Source organism: Elaeis guineensis, chromosome 9 (genome assembly GCF_000442705.2).
Source record: "Elaeis guineensis isolate ETL-2024a chromosome 9, EG11, whole genome shotgun sequence".
Taxonomy (NCBI): domain Eukaryota; kingdom Viridiplantae; phylum Streptophyta; class Magnoliopsida; order Arecales; family Arecaceae; genus Elaeis; species Elaeis guineensis.
This window is the reverse complement of record NC_026001.2, coordinates 96738944-96756512: the sequence shown is the minus strand read 5'-3', so window position 1 is coordinate 96756512 and position 17569 is coordinate 96738944.

Sequence of the window (17569 nt, the reverse complement as noted above, 5' to 3'; positions counted from 1 at the left end):
TCAAAACTATCTAAGAATTTTTAAAATTTATATATATATTTTTTAAAATATACATATATGTAAATAAAAAAAATAATAAAAGATAAGATAACATTCATAATTTATAAATATGTTATTTTTTATAAAAATATATTTGTGAAATTATTTTTTATAATAAAGTATATTTTTTTATTATATATATATATTAATTATTTTTTTAATAAAAAATATGATTTCATCAATAACAGTCCATATACATGAAAATATGATAATTTGAAAATAAATAGAGTACAAAATTTATTTACCTCGTATGTCCTAGATCTTCATACTTCATTAGGAGAATCGACTAATTCTATTTAAATATTAAAAATATAATTAATTTTTTTGATAAATTCAATAAAATTAAATAATAAAAAGAAGAGATTGTTGATCCGATGATCAATTTGATAGATCGGATGGATCAGATTTAAATGACTCAATCAAAGAATTATGAAGTACGGATTCGATCAAGATCAAGATTGATCAACAAGATCCATAAATAATGGATTTCAAAGGCACTCCAAGGTGATCGACCCAACAAATTGCTTGGGCACTATAGTAGTCTGTGGCTCTTTCGATCAACTTGGATTCATAGCCAAGAGGACTTGACTTTGGACTAGTCTCAGAGAGAAAAGGGTACTTTACCTCCTTATGAACAAGGAAGGGTTTACTGGAAGCTAATACGCAGGGTGGCCACTGGGCTGATTCGTGACCCTGTTTTGTAAGGGTAAGGCAGGGGTTGATACAGGAGGTCGGGATCTTTCACTAGGTCAATGACTTGGATAAAGAGAGACAGGGAGTAGAGAGAGAATCAAGAGTGAGATCTCTTCTCTCTTTCTCTCTCTTTTCGTCTTTTTCATTCTTTTAGTTGAACAGGGAAGGGATGGTTGGTCTATAGTCCGGCAAGGTGGCGGTCGATAGAGGTCTAGCAGCAGGCGGCAAGGCTTGGCTATGGTGGGTGGCAGTGGATAGAGGTTCGACAGCGAGCGGCAAGGCTTCACCTTTGTGGATGGCGGTGCATACTTGACTACTGGCAATCAATTGGCATAAAGCTGTAAAACATGATCGAATAGGGCATTCTTTGGATCCATCAGCTTTGGGCCCTAGTCTGCTTGTCAGTGGTTGGGGCTTTGGCATGGGCTAGAACCAACATAGGGAAGAGGTCGGGGCTTCGACGGTAGTTGGGGCTCTGGCATGGCCAACATAGGGAAGAGGTTGGAGCTTCGTCGATGAGCATTAGCATTGGACATGGTCGGAAAAGGAAGATAGAGATCTGAAGAATAGTGAATTTTTGTTGGTTTTTCAGCAAAATCGATGGCAAGTAACAGTGCCTAAAGCCATAGAAAGAAGAGAGAGAGAGAGGTAGGATTGAGGCCATATCTCACTCCAGCATCAAACCCCAATGTCTAGCAAGCATGATAATGGTATGCCATGGATTCGAGGGAGAAAATAGGAAGAAAATGTGATGACTGGATCTATGGGGCCCGCCTGAGAGGTGGTGACCTATGGCTTCCCCAAAACGAGAATAGGGAAGTTTTTTTTCTTATTCTCCTGATGGTTCTTGAAGCCCCCACTGCCCTCTCTCCCTCTTTCTCCTGATCTTCCCAAAGCCCCACTGCCTCTCTCTCTCTCTCTCTCTCTCTCTCTCTCTCTCTCTCCCACTCTCTATCCCACAACCTCTTTCTCTCTCTCTCTCTCGCTCTTACCATCTCTCTCGCTCTCCCTCTTTCTCCTCTCTTTCTGTGTGTGGGCGTTGTGTGTGTGTGTGCGTGCTGCGAGTGGGGATAGAGAAGGAAAAGAAAAAGAAGAAGAGAAGAAAAGAAGAAGAAGAAAAGAAGAAAGGAGGGGGGGGAGGGGTGGTTTGTGGGGAGGGAATCTCTCTTACTTATTTTCTCTTTTTTCTCCTCTGATATCCTTACCATTTCTCTTAAATTTCTTGAGTCGTGCCTTGCTTCATCATGTTAGGAAGTCAGGCAAGATTAGTGATTTCTTTGTTATAATAATGGCTAGTGTTTAACATGGCGTTTAGAATTTTAAGAAATTAGGGAAGGATGTTAGGATTTTTATAGATTCTAAAAATTTAATTTTTAAGAATGTTGATGTGATGTTGAATTAATGTCTAAACATAATGTTGAATTATTAGGTGCTAAAGAATCCCAGGGGTGCACTTAAACTACTGGTTGTTGGAACCTGCGAGGTAAGTAACATTTACATTTATCATATTTAATCAGAGTTAAATGTGAATATATCACATCCCTTTGAAATGATACAAAAGCCTGTAATTGCATTCGATTTCATCATATATAACATGTTGCATAAATTTTCTATAATTATAAACGGATGATTGTGGTTTGAATGTTATAAGTGGAAATAAATGAAGTTACACGCTATGATCAGATCAAGCTTGATGAATTATGATTATAGCCTGTTGAAATGCATGGATCATAACAGTATCAAGTTATATCAAGTTATATTGAAGCCATATAAAAGACATATCGGAAAGAGAAGAATTTTTTGACTTATATGTTATTGATATATGTATCATCTGACTCTCAGCCTATCATGAATGATGTTCAGACTTGAGAAGTCCACCACGGAGCAAAGGATGGATTTGAGAAGCCCATCATGGGACAAAGTGTGGATTTGAGATCCCCACCACCAGGGCAAACGTGGATCTGAGATCCCCACCTCGGAGGCAAAGGTGGACCTTTTTGAGATCCCTTGCTATAGGGGCAATCGTGGCACCACAATAAAAGTTAATAGTGAAAAGAAATGGGTATCTGTATTTAAGTATAGTAATATGAAATTGAAATATCTGGATATGATGGACTATTATACTACTTACTGATTTTCATGTTCTAGAAAAATGAGCTTAAAGTATATTTTTAATATCATTACTTGCTTAAATTGATACATGATTAGGTTGAGATTTTATATTATCTGATGCATTTACATTGCACGTTAACATAAGTTAAATAAATTGGATAAATATATTTGTTACTTACTGAGCGAGGAAGCTCATAATCTTCCTTTGTTGTTTCAGATCTAGGTTTCAGAGGTTAGTTGGACCGATATTTTTAGGGATTAGTAAGATGCAAGGTCATTTTTTGTAGCTTGTGAAACCAATTATTTAAATATATGTATATTATGGGATTTTTTAGGTTGTGTAATTAAACTACCGCTAAGAGTTTTGAATTGTAAGTATTTAGATAAAAAATTTCAGCTTTATATGTTTGGTAATGTAGCAATACACACACACACACACATACATACATACATATATATATATATATATATATATATATATATATATATATATATATATATATATATATATTTATAAGATGGTGGTGAATAGTTGGTTACTCTGATATTACTGTCTCCTGTCTGTGAATGGTATAAACTACAGGTTATATTGATTCATTGACAGGTGAATACCTTGCATGTCTATAGGGATGATTTCGTGTAGGTATGCGGCAGCTGCTCATGCTCTCGATATTTAAGCCCGGGATCGGGGGCGTGATAGTTAAAGTGGTATCAAAGTATAAGTTTAGATTTGTAAGAAAATTTTGATTTTAGGATTTGACATACGTTGAGTCTAGGAGGGGTAGTTATCAGGTACCTAGAAATATTTTTATTTACCATAGGTGCTAGCGTTAAATTATGATCGTTCATGTCCTTATTGTTGAATTTTGATATTGTCTCAAGATAAATAAGAATGGCATCTCGACGTGCTAAGAAACTTGCCAGCATTGCAGATCACTCCCAAACTGCTGAATCTTTAAACCAACGGGCTGGTAATAATGATCAACAAATGAATGCTGGGGTGGCGACTAAAAATATTCAGACTGAACAATCGCAATAGCTTGTTGTACTTCAGATTGTGGAGACTATGATAAAAATGATGCAGAAACAGTAAAAGTAATTTAGGGATCAACAAGTGAAACAGCAGAAGTGGTTTCAAAAGTAGCAATTACGAATCCAAAAATAAATGCAGGAACAATTTTTGCAACAACAGTAGTAGATATTGCAGCAAAAGAAATAATAGTCTTTCAGTGTTGGACCTCAGATAGTGCAGCATGATAGTATAGTCGAATTTAGAAAAATAGCCCCTCCAATTTTTCATGGAACTACTGAACCATTGGATGCAAAGAATTGGTTAGAAGAAATGGAGAAAGCTCTTGCTATTTCAAAATGTTCAGAGGAAGATAAAATAACCTATGCCTCTTATATGCTGCAAGGGGAGGTCCTTGATTGGTGAAGAATGGTACAGACTAAGCATATTTCTAAAGTAGAGCTCTTCACTTGGGATAAATTTTGTAAAGCGTTTTATGAAAAATATTTTTCTCCTAGTATTAGAGTCCAAAAAAAAAAAAAATTTACCTCTTTGAGATAAAAGGGTATGACTGTAATACAGCATGAAGCCAAATTTAATGAACTCACTATGTTTGCATCTAAGTTGGTAAAAGATGAGGGGACTAGAGTTCATAAATTTTAGATGGGTTTAAGAGCAGAAATTTGGAAAGGAATAGCATCTCTGCAGTTCACCACCTATGCAGACATGGTGAATACTGTATTAATAGTAGAAAGAGAAAATGAGCAAGAACAGAAAGAAAGAAAGGGTCAGAGGAAGAGGTTTAAACCAGCCATGAGATAGAATAGGCAAAGTTCAACATGGTAGTCAAAGAAACCAATTCAACGGCAAGTGGTTAGACAACCTCAAGCAAGTTCAATTCATTATTCTCGGTGTGGGAGAAATCACTTTAATAAGGATTGTCTTTTGAATGCTGGTGCTTGTTTTAGATGTGGCCAGCAGAGTCACAGAATAGCAATATGTCCAGTACCAGCTGAGAGTCAGACTGCTTCAATACCTTCAATTTTTCGATCAGTGCGAGCACTAGTGAGCAGTGCCTCTTGTACCAAGTAGAATAGAGTGGGAAGCCAAAGATCTCAGACTCAGCGGCGAGTATATGCCATTACTCAGCAAGATGTCCAAGCTTCTAATTTAGTGGTAGCAGGTACTATTCCAATATACAACACCTATATATATGCTTTGTTTGATCCTGGTGCCACTCATTCCTTCATACCTACTGCATTTGTTGCAAAGCATGGTTTGCTGTTTGAACCTTTAGAGATAGTAGTATATGTTGAAACCTCAAAGGGAGATATATTAGTCACTAGTCATATCTACAAGTCTTGTGTTATTAAAATAAGGAGTTAGTAGCAGATTTGATAATATTAGACACGAGGGATTTTGACATGATATTAGAATTAGATTGGTTAGCTACCTATTATGCCTCAGTGGACTGTCATAAAAAGATCATAAATTTTCATATCCTTGAACAACCAGAGTTCAGTTTTGTGGGAAGTATAGAAACTGTCTCTCCACAGATAGTATCAGCTTTACAAGCTAGCCGAATATTAAAGAAGGGTTGTATAGGGTATTTGGCTAATGTGAAGGATATACAAATGGATGAACAGAAATTGAAAAATATCCTTATTGTGCATGAGTTTTCTGATGTGTTTTCAGACGATTTATCAGGGTTACCGCCAGATAAGGAGATTGAATTCTCCATTAACCTAGTTCCTGGTACAGGATCAATTTCTAAAGCTCCATACCATATGGATCCAGTAGAGTTGAAAGAGTTAAAGGAACAGCTTCAAGAATTATTAGATAAGGGTTTTACTTGGCCTAGTGTATCACCTTAGGGAGCTCCAGTTCTATTTGTGAAAAAGAAGGATGGGAGTTTTCGACTTTGTATTGATTATAGGGAATTGAATAATATGACTATTAAAAATAAATATCTCTTATCCAAAATTGATGATTTGTTTGATCAGCTGCAGGGAGCCCAAGTATTATCCAAAATTGACCTTAGTTCAGGGTATCATCAATTAAAGATCAAAGCAAAGGATGTGCCAAAAACCATCTTTCGAATTCGATATGGGCATTATAAATTTTTGGTGATGTCATTTGGATTAACAAATACCCCAGCTGCATTCATGGACTTAATGAATTGAATATTTAAGTCTTTCTTGGATCAGTTTGTAGTAGTATTCATTGACGATATATTGATATATTCCAAGAATAAAGCAGAACATGAAGAGCATTTAAGATGTATTCTCCAGATCTTAAGAGAAGAGAAATTATTTGCTAAATTTAGCAAATATGTATTTTGGTTGGACAGAGTAGCATTTCTTGGACATATGATATCTAAAGAAGGTATTTCTATAGATCCTAAAAAGATAGAAGCTATTGTGAGCTGGAATAGGCTGACCAGTGTGTCTAAATCCATAATTTTCTGGATTTGGCCAGTTATTATCGAAGATTTGTAGAGAAATTTTCTAAAATTGCTGCACCTTTAACTCGTTTGACTCAGTAAGGAGTTAAGTTTGAATGGTCAGAAGAATATGAGAGAAGTTTTGAGGAATTGAAAAGAAGATTGATATCGGTCCCTATCCTCACTATACCTTTTGGAAGTAGAGGTTTCACAATATATAGCGATGCTTCCCAAAAAGATTTGGGATGTGTTTTAATGTAGCATGGGAAGGTTATAGCATATGCTTCTAAGCAATTGAAACCTTATGAACAGAACTATCCTACACATTATTTGGAGTTAGCAGTAGTCATTTTTGCACTTAAAATTTAGAGACATTATTTATATGGTGACATTATGAAATATTCACTGATCATAAAAGTCTGAAGTGTATCTTTACTTAAAAGGAACTGAACATGAGACAGAGAAGCTGGTTAGAATTGATGGACTATGATTTATCTATTAATTATCACTCAAGAAAAGCTAATTAGAGGCTGATGCATTGAGCAGAAAATTCATCGATAATTTGGCAACATTAGTCACTTGAGGCATGTTCTGGTGGATCTGATGAAATTTGATATTGAGGTACGGAGGCATGAACATGGGGCACAGATAGCACATTTCAGAGTACAGCTTGATCTAATTGAAAGAATTAAAGATGCTTAAAATAGTGATTTAGAGTTGCAAAAAATTAAAGAATAAGTGAATTCTAAGATATAATCAGAATTTCAAGTTCATGAGGATGGGTCTTTGAGACTGAAAAATAGAATATATGTATCTAATGTTTCAGAGTCAAAAAGAAAAATCTTAAAAAAGGTTCATAAGACTAGCTATACCATACATCCGGGTAGTACTAAAATATACAGGGATTTAAAAAAAAAATTTTGGTGGAATAACATGAAAAGAAAAGTTGCACAGTTTGTTGCCCAATGTCTAACATGTCAGTTGGTGAAAGCTGAGCATCAGAGATCAGGAGGATTACTGCAGTCATTACTGATTCCTCAGTGAAAATAGGAGCATATCACTATGAATTTTGTGATTGGTTTACCAAGAATTCCTAATAGTAATGATGCAATTTAGATGATTGTGGATAAATTAACTAAATTAGCTCATTTCTTGGCATACAGAGTTGGTCACACTCTTGAAAGACTAGTTAAGCTCTATATTAAAGAAATTGTAAGGCTGCATGAAATCATTGTGACTATTGTATCAGATAGGGATACTAGATTTGTATCTCAATTTTGAAAAAATATGCATAAAGTCTAGGAACTAAATTAAATTTTAGTACTGCTTTTCACCCCCAGACAGATGGACAGTCAGAAAGAATTATTCAAATATTGGAGGACATGTTAAGAGCTTGTGTTATTGATCTTAAAGGCTCTTGGAAAGAACATCTATCTTTAGTAGAATTTGCGTATCGTAACAATTATCAATCTAGTATACAAATGGCACCTTATGAGGTATTGTACGGAAGGAAATGTAGATCTCCAATATGTTGGGATGATGTGGGCGAGAAGAAATTATTAGGATTTAAATTGGTACAGCCAACAGTAGAAAAGATTCATTTAATCAGAGAATGTTTCTGTATAGCACAGCGTAGACAGAAGAGTTATGCAGATACTAGGAGGTGAGGATTAGAATTTCAGATTGGTGATCATGTATTTCTGAAGATATCACCTACCAAAGAAATTGTAAGATTTGAAATTCGAAAAAAGTTGAGCCTTAGATATGTTGGTCCATTTGAAGTGTTGGAGAAAGTTGGTGCAGTTGCTTACAGACTTGCCTTGCCCCCTATACTAGTTGGTGTACATAATATTTTTCATGTTTCTATGTTAAGGAAAGAGATATCAGATCCCAGTCATATTATAGAATATGAACCCTTATAGCTTAGAGAGGATTCAAGCTATGACGAATATCCTATACAAATAGTGGACCAAAAAGATCAAGTGTTGCTAAGATGCGTTATTCCATATGTTAAAGTACAGTGGAGCAACCATTCAGTGTGAGAGGCCACTTGAAAATTAGAGGAAGAAGTAAAGCAAAAATATTCATATTTGTTTGAGAATCCAAATATTTTAATTTTGAGGATGAAATTTAATTAGGAGAGAGAATGTGATGACTGGGTCCATGGGGTTTGCCTAAGAGGCGGTGTCCTATGCCTTCCCCAAAACAAGAATAGGAAAGTTTTTTTTTCCTGTTCTCCTAATGGTTCCCAAAGCCCCCACCGCCCTCTCTCCCTCTTTCTCTCAATTCTTCCTGAAGCCCCACCGCCACTCTCTCCCACTCTCTCCCACCACCTCTCTCTCTCTCTCTCTCGCTCTCACCATCTCTCTCTCCCTCTCTTTCCCCTCTCCGTGTGTGCGCATTGTGTGTGTGTGCTGAGTGGGGACAGAGAAGGAAAAGAAGAAGAAGATGAAAAGAAGAAGAAGAAAAAAAAGGAGGAAAGAAATCTCTCTTATTTATTTTCTCTCTCTTCCCCTCGGATACCCTTACCATTTCCTTTGAATTTCTTGACCCGTGCCTTGCTTCATCGTGTTAAGAAGTCAGGCAAGGTTAGTGATTTCTTTGTTATAATAATGGCTAGTGTATAACCTGGAGTTTAGAATTTTTAGAAATTAGGAAAGGATGTTAGGATTTTTATAGATTCTAAAAATTTAATTTTTAAGAATGTTGATGTGATGTTGAATTAATGTCTAAATGTGATGTTGAATTATTAGGTCCTAAGGAATCCCAGGGGTGTACTTAAACTACTGATCGTTGGAACTTGCGAGGTAAGTAATATTTATATTTATTATATTTAATCAGAGTTAAATGTGAATATATTACATCCCTTTGAAATGATACAAAAGCCTGTAATTGCATTCAATTTCATCATATATAACATGTTGCATAAACTTTCTATAATTATAAATGGATGATTTGTGATTTGAATGTTATAAGTGAAAATAGATAAAGTTACATGTTGTGACCAGATCAGGCTTAATGAATTATGATTATAGGCTGTTGAAATGCATGGATCATAGCAGTATCAAGTTGTATCAAGTTATATTGAAGCCGTATAAAAGACGTATCGGAAAGAGAAGAATTCTTTGACTTATATATAGTTATTGATATATGTATCATTTGATTCTTAGTCTACTGTGGATGATGTTCGGACTTGAGAAATCCACCACGGGACAAGGCGTGGACTTGAGAAGCCCACCACGAGACAAAGCATGGATTTGAGATCCCTATCATAGGGGCAAACGTGGATCTGAGATCCTTACCATGGGGGCAAACGTGGATCTTTCACTACAAGAAATCTGATTTTTTTGCAACGAAATTTTTTCATCGCTAAAGATAAAATTTTCGTCACTAAAATTATGAGCGACGAAAATTTTCGTTGCTAAAAATTTATAGAGAAAGCCTCATAGCAAAAGATCTTAGCGACGAAAAAATTTTATTTCGTCGTCAAAAGTAGTCAATCAGACAACGAAAAAGTTCACAGCATTAGCGACAAAATATTTTTATCGTAAGAGCTTAAACTTTCGTCGCTAAAATTACGACGAAAAATATTTTCATAATCAAAAATCAATTGTTACTCGTTTGAAAATTTTTTTTTTATTATTTTTTTCAAATTTTAACGATAAAAAATAGCATTTTGTCGCAAAAATTAGTGACGAAAAAAAAATTTTGTTGCTAATTTAGTGACGAAAATAAATTTCATCGCTAATTTAGTGACGAAATATTAAATTTAGTTGTTAAATTTTTGACAAAAAAAAATTATTGTAATTTTTGCAAGGAAATAAAAAATTTCATCATAATTTTTGCGACGAAAAAAAAATTTTATCGCAATTTTTGTGACGAAAAAAAATTTCATCACAATTTTTTGATGAAAAAAATTTGTTACAAATTTTGCAATAAAAAAATTCATCACTAAAAGAAAAATAAAGAAAAAAATAAAATTTGCGATGAAAAAAATTATTTTTAGCGACAAAAATTCTTGTCATCACCATTTTAGTGACGAAATAAAAAATTTCATCGTAATATATAGTGAAAATTTGAATGTTTTAGGATCATCAAAATTTTTTAATTATTTTTTATGATAAAATTAATATTTTATCGCTAAATTAGATTATGGATGAAATAAAATATTTTTTATTTTTTTATCATGAAAGCATCTGTTTAAATGTAAATTTTCATAAGATCAAATATATTTTACATAAAAATATATTAATACAATAAAGATATTCAAATTCTAAATAGCAATTCTAAATAACAATAAGTTTCATAGCCATCATTGTCATATATAAAAATATGAGTTCATGCATCATTTAAAATTTAAAAAAACTATAAACTATGTATCATTAGAGTCATTGACCTCGTTTCCTCCTCCAGGCGTCGATCCCTGGCCTGATGTGTGTTGCGATGGCTATGTAGAGATGGCATCATGCGGCTGTAGAGGTACTAACTTGGAGGCATCGATACCGAGCCATCTTGCCATTGCAGTCACTATCCTCTCGAGCGTTTGATTACGATTCATCCAGTAAGTAATTTGATCATGCATCATGCTCATCGATATCCTAACTATCTCTAGCACTGAGGCATCATTAGATCGATCGGACGACGAACTATGGGATTTCTTTGATCGCATGTTATGCCCAGATCCTAACTGTCACCCGAGGACGATATCCAGGATCGCATCATCTGTCATCGAACAAACCTGCTGCGATCCAGCATCGCTGTCAAATCCAACCTCTCTCATCGCCTGCTCTCTCAATTTTAATATTTTTTCCTTCATAATAGATCAAATAACATCATAAATTTATTTCAAAGTCTTTAAAAGCATTCAAAATGTAGAATAATGATACTTACATGATGCTGCCTCACCTCCTCAGTCACAAACTCGCCACTCTTGTTTTGATAGAATTTACCATAGGCGTCGATCTCGGATAGTCCCTATTCAAATAAAAAAAAAGAAGAAAAAAAATATCAAAATAATTTAAATATTTAATAAGAACTTACAAAGTATAATTGCAAATGTAGTTACGTACCATCCTCTTCATTTTCTGTGTAAAAGAGGCACTTCCTTGAGTGTGAGTAGAATCAATCTTACTCCTATTCACTTTATTCGCCTCCGATCGTCGCTATAAAATACATACAATTATAACCAATAAAGGATATAATAATATCAAAATAACTTGAAACACCAAACATACCTGAAATGCCTCACTCCCAAAATGCTCGCATAACCACCGCCAATCGTCATTAGACCCAGCCTAATTTTTATAAGGCTAGGTCACAGGGTCAATCCCCTTCGTCTGCAGCTCATTGCAGTATTTATGAAGCCTACATCGCCGATCTTTGTATCTATTTGCAGTCATTTTGAGAATACATGCAGTCACTTGTTCGTCGGTGAAATCCTCGAAGTCAATATTATCCTATACATATGAACATTCATCATAACAGAAAGCAAATATATAAAATTATTCATATAATAAAGAATTATCCATATAACAAAAAATAATATGGATCATGTAATGATGTGCAATACATTCGAAGTTAATTCTTATCTTGATGTGAGAGACTAGGGCATCGCGGTATCGAGGGGCTACATACTTGAAACTTTCGACGGCCCACAAAAAATGATTCCATATATACAGACTGATCTCATTTGTGACTATACTAGACTCTGTGCCAATCGGATGATCTCAAAATATCTGTACTTTCAATTTTTTATTGTGCGTATGCATGTATTTCTCCAAAATGAGGCCCCTACTAGGACCATGCACTGTGCGTCGCTGCTGTGTTCTTGCGTATGAAAATTCATGAAATATACATATATCATCTACCAACAGATATATATAACAAAAAAATGTACATAGTTTATAAATTGATAGAGATGTACCTGCAGGGAGATGATGCTGCGGTGCCATGACCTCTGATTGGGCAGGCTCTGGCTGAGCACTAGTCTGCTCTGTGGACTCGAACAGCTGAGTCTCATCTAAATCCTTTGACTTGTCGTGCAAAATGCTAAAATGAAGATGTGTATCATCAAGTGGGGCTTGCTGTCTATCTCGTGAACGTCTATGTTCAGGACCAGCCATAATGCTGCAATGATTAAAATAATTTAAATCAGTATATAATAAAAAAAACTCAAGTATTACATGATGTAATAAAAAAATAAATTGAATTACTTATTCATATTAATTATTATTCTCAGAATCTGAACTCGTGTCTATATAGTCGTCCTCAACAGGACTTATAGAAGGCATCAATCCTGAAGTGCTATCATCATCGTCGTTGATGAAATCATCATCTATATGTGATTGTGATCTCAAATTATTGTTGGATCGTGCCCGTGCCCGTGCCCTTACCGACGTTCCAACAATAGAAACATCCTCAGGTTCGTAGTCGTCTCTTTGCAATTTCGTATGTCGATCGTGTCATCTGGCACTAATATGTTATCTAGTGCTTGCATTTGATATGCTTCGTTTTCAATAGTTGCACAGACTTCATTCTCTAGATCTTCATCATTCGGGTACGTGAAAAGTGCGGGATCGAACAAATGTTTATGTTGAGTCTTTATTGCAACTCGCTAAGGCTCTTTCATTTTGGTATCATCAATATACCATACTAGTCTCGCTTGCTTTGCAAAAATATAAGGATCACTTTCATACCACACGTGACTAGTATGGACACTGATGAGTTGAGGGTCTATAACAATTGGCCTGTATCATTCTAAAATATACCATCGATACTTGAATAACATGACCCATCGAAAACCACTATATCTCAGCTCTATAACCTCATGTAGAACACTAAAAAAATCTATTATTTTATCCTTGTGCTCGCCCTCCACGCTTATTCCATAATTTTGTGTGGTTCGATCGCGATCGCGATTTTTTGTTAAGAACCGCACACCATTGACTATGCATGCTGAATATACCGATGCACATCTGTCAAGTTTTTATGCAAGTATGGCTAAGTCGTCACTGATATAGTTAGGATTGCCTATACGTAGCTGAGCTATCTATAATTAAAAGAACAATAAGCATGTTAAGTTTGACAACATAAATACTATATAAACGAACCTTTAAATCATGGTGAATATTAACATAACTTAGCCATTCATCAAACCATGATGCGAATTGATTCCTATGTCATGTCGCTGCTAATGTAAGATTGATTCTTCTGAGCTCACTTTCATGCTTACTGAAGTGATACAGTAATAACATGTATATTTTAATTTAGAGTCTATGAGTACGTACATTCATGCATATATCAATAAAAAAAAATTAAATGTATATAGTCACATCATGTACGCTTCCATCTTCTCATAATTGTTTAGCACATACCAATGCATGTCGTTCATTTCTTGTGGTGTCAATATTTGAAAATCTTTTTTACCATATGGTTGGGCAACATTGGAGAACACAGACAATCCATCGGTCAGAATGTCGTCAACATCGACATTCCATTGTGGCCTTGTAAATTTGGTCTCCACTCTTTGAAGGTACATAGAGCAGAATGTCAGATATTCATTCATAACGTGTGCCTCTGCTATTGAACCTTCGGATCGTGTTTTGTTAGCGATGGTACTCTTGTATTCTCGCATCTCCCTATCCAATAAATTATCAATTGATATACATATATAATAATGAATGCAATAATGAATAATAAATATTACAATATCATGTAATTATCTTTTAATTAGATACATTCATTTTGTATGTACTGGCCCATCCAGTGTAGCCTCATGTGGAAGATGAACTGAAAGATGCACTATGATATCAAAGAAAGCGGGAGGGAATATCATCTTGAGCTTACAGAGAGTAATGATAATCTTCTTCTCTAATATGTCGATCTGACTTCACTTCAACGTTTTCATACATAAGTTCCGAAAATAAGTTTTCAGATCAAGAAATGCATCGCACACATTATCCAACAACAATCCACGTAAACCAACTGGGAGCACATGTTGTAGAAGCACATGGCAATCATGACTTTTCATCCCGATGATCTTCCTATCTTTCGGCTTGATGTACCATTTCAAATTTGAGGCATATCCATTGGGAAATCTTACTGATCTCAAATATGTGAGAAATTGATTTCTCTTTCTTCGGTTCAGTACATAACATGCCAATGGCTTCACCAGCCTATCCCCTTGTCGAATCAAATATAATTCCTTTCTAATCCGCATGTCCTCCAAGTTAAAACGAGCCTTCATGGTATCCTTCGTTCTTCCTTCGATATTGAGAATGGTATAAAATACATTATCAAATATGTTCTTTTCAATGTGCATGACATCAAGATTGTATTGAAGAAAAAATATTTTTCAATATGGAAGATCGAACAACTTGCTCTTTTTTCTTCAATTTTTGATACTTGTTCGCACGTCTACTTGGTTGGTCGGACCCTTATCAAGTATGACATCCTGTGAGTCAGGTAGCTGATTTAAAATATTGTCCGTAGATCAGAACCTTGACTGGGCACGTCGTTCATACTTGCTGTTGAACTTAAGACTTTTCCTCCATCTATGATCATCTGACAAGAAACGTCGATGGCCGATGAAACAAATCTTTCCATGAATATGGTCCGATGAAATATCATCATTACAAGTTGGGCATGCTTTATATCCTTTTGTACACCACCCAGAAATATCATTATATGCAGAAAAATTGTTAATTATCCAAAGCAGTGCTGCATGCATGCGAAAGATACCTTCTACAATATGATCATACATTTTGCACTCTTCTTCCCACAAGTATTGCAACTCTTCGATCAACGGCTCTAAAAATATATCTATGTCTCTTCTAGGGGCACGGGGACTCAGGATCAACAAAGCCAGCAGATTAAAAGGTGATTTCATGCACCTTCAAGGCGGTAAATTATAAGAAAACATCATAACAGGCCACATACTGTATGTAGTGCTAAGATTACCATATGGATTAAATCCGTCTGTTGCCAACCCTAGTCTAATACTTCATGCATCAGCTGTAAACCATGGATGTTCATGATCGAAATGTTTCCACGCATCTCCATCTGATGGATATCTCATGACATTATCATCGATGTTGTTTTCCTCATGCCATTGCATGTCACAGGCAGTGTTGGGTATAAAATACCCCCAGCCGAAGTTCGTGAAAGGCCGACCCTCCCAGGGATCTTCTGGCTTCTGATCTTATGCGGTGTCTTTCTGAACTCTTTGTCCGAGCTTCCATAATAGCATCCGGACTTCTCCAATAATGAGCTCCTCCATTCATCTACCGGACTGCTCCAAACGCTCTCTGAGCTTCACTATCAGTCGATTTTCTACAGTGATCGACTATTCTCCGAATCTTTTCCAGACTTCTTCCAGCCACGATCGACTCTACTCCGAACTTCTATTGCAAGCGGACTTCATCCGAGCTCCTACAAGAGCCGGACTCCGTCCGAACTTTTACAGTGGACGGATCACAAACGAACTTCTACAACGGACGGACTCCACCAGACGAATCTCTACTCCAAACTTCTTCCGGACTTCGTCAATGATCGAGCTTCTCCAGCAGCAGGACTTCTACAATAAGAAGTCTCCATTCGAGCTTCCATGGCAGTCGATCTTCGTCCGAGATTCTACAATAAGCGGACTTCATCCAGACTCCTATAAGAGCCGAACTTTATCTGAACTTCTACAACAGAATTGAATCCCGGACTCCTACAACGTTCGACCTTCCCCAGTGTCCTCAAGACTCCTCCAGCAAACGAACCTCCATAGCGCCATCCGAACTCCACTGTTGGACGACTCTCTGTCGGATTTCTCATGAAATCGGACCTCTCCGACGGATAATCTTCAGACGAGCTTCCACATCAGATAAATTTCAGACGGACTTCTCTAGCAATCGGACTCTTACCGAACTTCTCCAACAGAAAGTCTCCGTTCGAGTTTCTACAGCAGATGACTTCCGCCTGCAGCATCAACGCCCAAGGCATCCGACAATAGTGGATTCGTCAGCAACCTCGAAAACATCCGAGCTTCTCTTAGATTGCTGAGACAGAGAGCTATTCCGCTTCATCAGACGTCCCAGTCAAGCTTCAGCCGTCAGGCTCGAACTCTCTGGCAAGTCGCGACAATGGCCACTACCCCACTCCACTCTCTGTAACAGATTCCACGTGGCCCCACCACTCTCTGGCGAGTCGCGACAACGGACACCACTCCACTCTCCAAAATAAACTCTACGTGGCCCTGAACGGTCCCCTGATGCCACTACTCTCCGTAACAAACTCTATGTGGCCCCGAACGGTCTACTACCGGGCAGTTACAGATGTCGCTGTCAATCAGTTACGCTCCCCGTCTATAAAAAGGGACCTCCAGATACGTTCTTCTCTAAGCTCTAAGCTCTAAACTCTATCTCGAAACTCTGCTAAAATCTCACTCGAGTGCTCCATTTCTGTTGAGGCAGATTACTGACTTGAGCGTTGGAGGGTCTTGCCGGAGCACCCCCAACTCCGGTTTAGACTTTTCTTGCAGGTTTTGACGACGGACACAATCCCCTCAACTCCAGCTTCTCCGACATCGGTAGAATTCTGCACCAACAGAATTGACGCTAGAAGGAGGGCTGTGTCTTCGCAGGACCCTTGTTCTTAAAGGAGTACTCAACAGGACTGTCTCCGGTCATCTTCTTCAACATCTTCTTCTTCTTTTGCCAGATCTCCACCTGATGCCTCTCCGAAAGGCATCCACCAGGCGATCCATGGCCTCCACGGCCAGATCTCAGCGAGATCCGCAAGCTCCGACCGCATCTCCAGTTTTTCAGGCTCCTCCTCCGGCAACGACAGTCGGCATGGAGTAGTTTGACTTGTTGGTTCAGCAGGTCAGAGGCCTCACCGAAGCAGTGCAGGTCATGCAGCAGCAGCCGCAGGCATCTGTGCGGCTGGAAAAAGCATCGTCAGAGTTCCAGAATCCGACGATCGGGCGGGCCACTTGGGCCAGTCGCCCTGTCTTCCCCGAAAAAGGGAAGCAGAGGGCAGAGAGCCCACCGTCTGATCACGATTCTATCTCCGGAGGGTCCCTACCTCCGTTCTGCCAGAAGATCCTCGAGACTCGCAGTCGAGAGGATCTCCTGGATCAAAAGTTTCAGGAGATGAACCGACGGATCGAAGAGCTCCATCATGCTCCCCCTGCTTACGGTGAGGATATCTGTACTGATCCTCCTTTCTCTCAAATGATTATACAGGAACCAATCCCGCCAAACTTCAAGCTCCCCCAATTTGAGAGC